At 34.8% G+C, this 7,458-nt stretch overlaps 1 long non-coding RNA gene across 2 annotated transcripts; it reads left to right on the forward strand.

Annotated features, from left to right (window-relative positions):
- Nucleotides 1-210: 210 nt before the first annotated feature.
- On the forward strand, nt 211-3,013 carry LOC122038897. 2 transcript variants are annotated; one of them, XR_006127963.1, is made up of 4 exons: nt 211-480; nt 1,084-1,197; nt 1,707-1,776; nt 2,105-3,013. It is a non-coding gene; the product is annotated as an uncharacterized LOC122038897 (long non-coding RNA). The 2 variants fall into 2 exon arrangements; XR_006127962.1 differs by having other exon boundaries at nt 211-1,197.
- The last annotated feature ends 4,445 nt before the right edge of the window (nt 3,014-7,458 follow it).

Genomic DNA, 7,458 nt, shown 5'->3' on the forward strand with positions numbered 1-7,458 from the left:
CTCCTATCAAGATTTTTTATTATTATTATCAAAATATTCTCGAATATTATTTCTAGATTTACTAGAGGAGATGAAATATTTAATAAAAAATTAAAAATTAAAAGATATATATTTCCTCCTGTAAAAATATATTTTTAAAAAAATTAGTTAATGGGTTGTGTTAGCTCTGGAGGGGATAAAATGGAGATTCCAAGCCCATTGGAAGCCCATCAGAATCTCCTTGTGACTATGGCGCTGTGTTCTCGATGGCCTTTGTCGTTTCTCCCGGCGATCGATCGCGGCACCCCGATGGATCCCGATCAAGCACTGCGCACGATTCGCATTCATCGTCGCGTTTGCTCGTAATTTGTGCACTTATTTTTGATCCCGTTCTTAAAGATTGATCTGAGTAGTTTGCTCCCTAGATCTGCTGTCGATCGAGTTGACAACGAAGTCATGTATCATGAGGTTCTCCTGGATGCGCTACATCGACGATGCCAGGTCCGATGATTATTCATCGCGTGTTAATTAGTTTAAGACCCCTTCCTTTTTGATCGGCCAGCATTTCCTTTTTGATGAATCCCGTTCGATTATATATGTCGTCGGTTTTTCCCAAAATACAATAGGGCACATGAGATTCTTCTTCTGTAGGAATGATCGAAATGGATAGATAGAAATAGATTGTGACAGACCGCAATTTCGCTACCAAATTTTGTTGCTTAGTAATTTATTTGGTCAAGTTGTGCCGATTAGAACTTATTTTAAAATTGTAAAGAGAAATCGATGTCGTATGGGATAGTTGACTATGGGGTTGAATAGACAGTTTAGTGGCAAGAAAGCATTCTTATAGCCAAACTCACATTCTTGGGGGTTGGGGTTTCAGATGTGAATTATTGTGTCCATAGATATGCAACAATTAAATATTTAGACCCTAGTTTAAGCTATCTATTGTAGCTTTTGGGCTTTTGGGTTGGAAAATTTAAAGCGACTTGAGAAAGTAAGATTGAATTGAAGACAATATCTAGTGCATATGGTAAGCAATAAAATTACACTTTTTTCTTGATTGCTTGCTCATCAATTGCTCATGGATGTCTTGGATTTTAGCCTGAACATTTCTGGTTTAGCGCACCAAAGAAAGGGACTATGGTCTGACAGAAGTGGTTGGCGATTTCAAAATTCATTTCCTTGATCGGCATGGAGATTTGTTTATTGGCGAGGGTACTTCAGTATTTTTATCTTCTATGTTTCTAATGTTCTTTTGTTCGATATGCATCATCTTGGTAGCTCGCCAAGTAATAGTTTTAATTGTTTCAGTTTATATGCCCTACTGTGTTTAAAAGGTGATATATAATTCAACCCAGAAGCTCCTGACCAGTTTCATACAATGTTAATATATAAATATCCAACATTGTATTTACTTTCATGTTTGTTCTTGTAATTTGAGCTTGCTTATTAACTACACAAACATGTATTAGTGGTGTCAGCATGTGGCGTCTCATTGAAAGATCCTTGCCAATTCAACTGATCGGAGATTTTTTATTTAAAGTTTAGGACTTTAGTTTATGCTTGATTTCTTAGCTGATTCATACGATCTTATGGAGTTGCAGCATTAGAAGAGAAATTTTGCTTTCATCTAATATATATTAACTGTTCGATCTGCTTGTATCTTAATCATGATAATATTTCTTTGTATGCTTGCTTATATGATTATTTGTTTCATTGTCCAGCTGATTAAATACTACATTCACAGAGAATAGGAAGTTTTTGAATGCTTCCGATCTTGATGGCTTTGATAAGGTATAGCAATGCTACTTTTAACTGATAATAATCATTCTAAATCATTGATTAGGAGGTGCTGGCATGTGCTGTCTTCTTATCTCACCCCTTAAGATGAGAAAGAATCAATCTGCTCATAACTGAATATATATATATATATAACTTGAACATGCACGTTCTTTATCTATTGGTTTTATACTCAGCTATTATGAAATTTCAATTACTTAATTAGATCCGGTGCACTATCTAGTGTATGCTTAAGCTTCCTTATGATGAGATTGAATGCTCTGCTCCCGGTCCCAATTTGTTAGCTTTTGAAAATTTATTCATTCCGACCTTCATCTTGCAGAGGAAGTTGCCATATCCAGAATTCCAGATTGAGGTGGTGCTTGTGGATTATGATGGCGCTAATCCAAATCCTCCACGACAAACTGATTCAAACATCAAGGAATCTCCTGATGGCACTACATCTGCCACTAAAACTAAGATTGCTGGGGATTCTAAAAGCCAAGACAAGGACAACAGTTTCTCTGATAGCGAAGAAGAAGGGTCTTCCAGGGGCAGGCGTCAAAAGATGGGTGACGACGATACACATGGTTCAAAAGTTACAACAGAAGAAATTGAAACAAAGACTTTGAAAGAGTAAAGCACAAGGAATCGGAGATATATAATTGAAGAATGAACCAAAAGTCACTGATTCTGTTGATGCTAAAATCAAATCAAGTAGTAAAAATTTGCCAGTAGAGAGCCCTGTGCTGGAGTCCACTGTGACTGGATTCAAAGCAATTGCTGCAGATGCTTCTGTCTTTTCTTTTGGTGATGATGAACACTTCGAGAGCGAGTGGCATAGCTAGTTCAGGGAGGATCTCAGAAGACATCAACCAGTATGGATGTTCAAACACATTCATGATAGTTGGAAGGTGCTGGTTCGCGCTTCACAGCATCCCGTTGTCTAATATCACAACTTCAAAATGAAGTTTGTGCATTCATGCAATCAATGATGGCATTCTCTTTGATTCTCATATCGGTGGTGCATGTTCTTGGAAAATTGTTGTTCATAAGTTAGAATGCCTTGGTTGTTGCCCATGATTCACCAGTGGTATATGTTTCATGCCAATCGGTTATAATGTAAATGAGGCAAAGATTTTGGATGTGGAGCAACATAGGGATGGATAAATATTGTATCCCTTGTAATGTAAGGTTGCTCCATATGATGTTTAATTTTTAGTATAATTATTTTTTTGTTATTATTTTGTTAGATCTGCTCATGAGTTGAACTGCATGAATGTAAATTTTCCATTACATTTCTAAAAACATGAGTTACTAACAAATTAACTTGCAATTGTCAACCCTCTAAAATTTAATTATTATTAAAATTTAGACACTTAATTAGAACCTATCTAGCTAGCTTTCTTATGTTCTAAAAAGGAATAAATCAAGTGCATGGCAACATAATCTTATAATAACATCGTGATTAATTTTGTTTATCCCAAGTAAGTGTATAATGTTCCATAAAAATTTGAATTACCAATTTCTATAAAATATCTTTTTATTTATTTATTTTCTCTTGTAAAACACATATTCTCAATTGATCTACATTGAATGATAGAGCGGATTAAGCGGCATAAAATAAGTATGATAAATTAAATGATGGGATGGTCCTAAGAGATTAGACGAGCCAAGTTGGACAAAATGAGTCAGATGGACCAGTGAAGTGGAGACCATGTAAAGGCTAATATAAATCTAAACTCATATATTTCTATATAATTAAACTTTAAGTGAGATTAGTGAAGTAGTTGAATGAATTAGAATTGGCTTTTTACACGATCGAGTCAACTCAGACTCGACTCAACTTGAAGGGTTAGGGCCGACCAAGGGAGGTCCCCGAGATTGTCAAGTCACTTACCCAATTCAATTCGTCAATTCAATTCAATTGAATATTTGAATTGATACTTCAATAGAAGTAGCCGCTGATCCACGTCCCAGCAGAGATCCGTAGCTGTCCCATTTAATTCCCTTAATTATTATTCAATAATGACGCACTAATGAAGCATTTAATTATAATTAAAATTTCGCAAGCTTCCTACTCTTTAATTAATTATCTTCCACGCGACTCCACAGGTCGGCACGGTTTATACAGTAGGTAGATAAGTCAGGGGTTGGTTCCAGCATGTATGGTTGTCTCACTGACAAAATCCTCAAAGATTTATTTCTTTTTTAGTTTTTTTTTAAATTGAATCATGTAGATAAATTTTACAAATCGTCAAATTATATAGGGTAATTTTAAGATTACCAAACGACGTTTTTATTTTTCATTTTACTTTTATCAGTCAAATTAATTTTATTCTGTGCCGCAATATTAAAATTTTGAGTAAATTAGGTAACTATTTTTTTTTTATCAAAGTTGATTTTAGGTAAAATTAGTCAATGGATCAAATGATCTCGGATTTATATGTAACTAATTTCTACGTGTTTAGCTACCTCTCTTAATTATATCAATCTTCTCGAACTTCAATTTGATTCAATATATTAAGAAACAGTGATTTTTTCAACACAAATATATTTAAAAAATTTAATTCATATTTCAAAAATTAATTGCTCTCAATATATTAGGTCAAATTGTTATTTGATGACATGAATATAATCAGGAGAGATAAACAAACATATAAGAATTAGTTTCATGTTAATCTGAGGTCATTTGGTCAATCAACTCATTTTATCCAAAACTGAGTGATGGACTAAATGACCTGAGATTAACATGAAACTAGTTCTTAATTGTTCATCTACCTCTCTTGATTATATTCATACCTTTAAATTTAATTTGTCCCAATATATTGAAAGCAATAATTTTTTTGAACATGAAAATAATTGAAAAATTCAATTAATGTTAAAGAATTATTAGTTTGAATATATTAAGTTAAATTTATGTTTGAGGATGTAGATATATTAGCTGAACATATAGGATCTAGTTTCATATCAATTAAAAGTCGTTTGGTCCATCAGCTGGTTTTGCAACCTCGGATTGGTATGAAACTAAATTTTATATGTTTGACTATTTCTCTTGATTATATTAACGCACTTAGACATCAATTTAACCTAATATATTAAAGCAATAATTTTGTAAACACAGATTAAAATTTTCAAATATATTTGTAATATAATTAGAAGAAATAGACGAATACATAAGAACTAGTTTCATATCAATCCAAAACCATTTCATCCCTGAACCGACTTTATTTAAAATCTACTTTGATAAAAAAAAAAAGAGTAAATCAGTCGACTGATTAAAAATTAATTAGTCGATTGATTTACTCAAAATCTTGGCGTTCAAAAATTTTTCAAGTACAATTGTATCCAAAATATCATTATTCTTAATATATTGAGTCAAATTGATATTTAAAAATATGAATATAATAAGAAGATGACACATAAAAGTTAGTTTCATGTAAGTCTGAGGTCATTTGGTATATATTCGTGTTTAAAAAAAATCATTAATCTCAGTATATTTGGTCAAATTGATATTTGAGGATATGAATATAATTAGGCAGAGCTGGCCCTAGATTTTGAGGGGTGATGTAAAAAAAAAAGATCATTTATATTAATACAAAAAAATATAGTAATTTTGATCAAAATTATTACTTGGGCGGCCAAACTTATTATATTGACCTAAACTAGTAAAATTGGAATTTGTGAATCTTGTTTGTGAAATTTAGGCTTGTTAGATATCTCAAAAAAAGGAAAAACTCAGAATAGGTGCCCAAAGAATTTAAAATTTCCTGTTATTTCAAATTCATATAAACTTATGAGTCCAAAAGCATTATATGAATATAGCAATAATACAAATACACCCAAAGAGGAAAGAAAAAGGCATAAATATATAGAAAAAATGATAGTGCAGATTAGAGAAAGGGAAACATCTGTTTACGACCAAGTGACAAAACTACATCTATAGAAAAATGAAAATACATTTGTAGGGAGACAATTAAATTAAGCAGAGTAGACATTGCAACTTAACCTAAGTAATTGTTCTAGTGGGATTACAAAACTATGATTTTTTTTAGGTCTATAGGTTTGGGTGATGGAATAGCTCGAAAAAGGATTTTTTTTTTATTATTATTACTTTTTATGAATGGGTGAATGATTTAAGTGAATTTAGATGGTATCTAAGACTTCTTCACAACTTAGTGTGCACCCTAAAGAAAATTGTACGGAGACTGGTGGACCTAGGAGAAAAAAAATGAAAAAGAACTTTATCTAATATTTTTCCTTTCTTTATTTCATATATGTGGAAAAGAACATGTGGCATGTAAGCACGACAAACCTAGATAAATCCCGTCAAACAACCCACTCACACAAGGACGAAGAAGAAGTTTAATTTGGATAAGAAGATTACCTCATGTCCTTAGCTTTCTTGTTCGGTGAAGAAGTCTGGTGAAAGCACCGTCGATGAGTTTGTAGTTCGGTGAAGAAGATAGCGTCGCACAGTCGTCATTGTTATCCCTCTTCTAGACAATGTTGGATATTGGGACCTTAAATGGACCAAAACGATTTAGAGAAAGGAAGCCATCAATTGTTGAAAGTCGTAATTGACTTCAAAATTGAAATCTACGATTCGCGTAGATAGATTTAGACTATTAATTTGCTCAAAACCGATTAAGGGTGAATGAGAAATTAATGTTTAAAGTCAGCCCAAAATAACATTTATTATTCATTAATAAAGTGCATGGGAGAATAGTCCCACATCGGAAATTCTCGATGTGTATTCTCTACTTATTAATGAAGATGTGTTAATGGAATTAACACAAAAATAAAAGGACAGGTTACCCCTTAGCCCAGGGCGAGCAGGTGCTCGCACTTGTGAGCCCACCACCCGCCACGTGCGCACATGTGCACGTGTGCAATGTGCGCTTTGTAGGCGCACTTTGATTTATGCTCCAGGTGACATTGCAGTGCCTACGTGGCACTAGGGTGACGTGTCAGGCTCGTACCTGACGTGGCAGCACCTATGCGGCATCCTCGTGGGCAAAGGGAGATGACTGGACAGTTGACTTAGGGAATGGATGGCTACCGTTGATCAACGTTGATCAAATAGGTATGATGGATCACTTGTGATGCGGTCTAGAGCGTTGGATCGCAAAGAGTAACGATCGGCCTGGGATGAGACTTGATCTGAAGCATCGAATCAATGGATCCAGATCCGATGGCCGATGACAATAGGCGGGATCCGATGGCCCAAGGAACACATCCACTCACCCAAAGGACAATTAACCTCTTCTTTCAGTATAAATAGCACCCTCCAGACGATGGAAAACTCACTCAATCCTCTCTTCTCTTCCTCAAGCATTCATCTCATCTTGTGCATTCAAGAGTCCAAGAAGTCTACTAGAAGGTTCGCTGGTCTCAGAAATCGGAGTGCTACGATTCCGAGACGTTCGTCGTCGTTGTATCTTGGGAACGAATTGCAACAATCCGTTAAGCACCGTAGCGGAGCAATATCGTTTACGGAGATAGTGTCGAACACTAGCCTCGACGATCAGTTTGCATACTCTAGAAGCTACCCGAGAATCAACAGTCGTAAACGATATTCCTACAAACTGATATGGCTACCAACGACATTCCGACGGCCGTTCCGACCGTCGTTCCGACCGCCATTCCGACAACCATTCCGCACGGAGAAAAGCCGGAGAAATTCACCGGAACCGA

This window comes from Zingiber officinale, chromosome 1A, assembly GCF_018446385.1.
Source record: "Zingiber officinale cultivar Zhangliang chromosome 1A, Zo_v1.1, whole genome shotgun sequence".
NCBI classification, from domain to species: domain Eukaryota; kingdom Viridiplantae; phylum Streptophyta; class Magnoliopsida; order Zingiberales; family Zingiberaceae; genus Zingiber; species Zingiber officinale.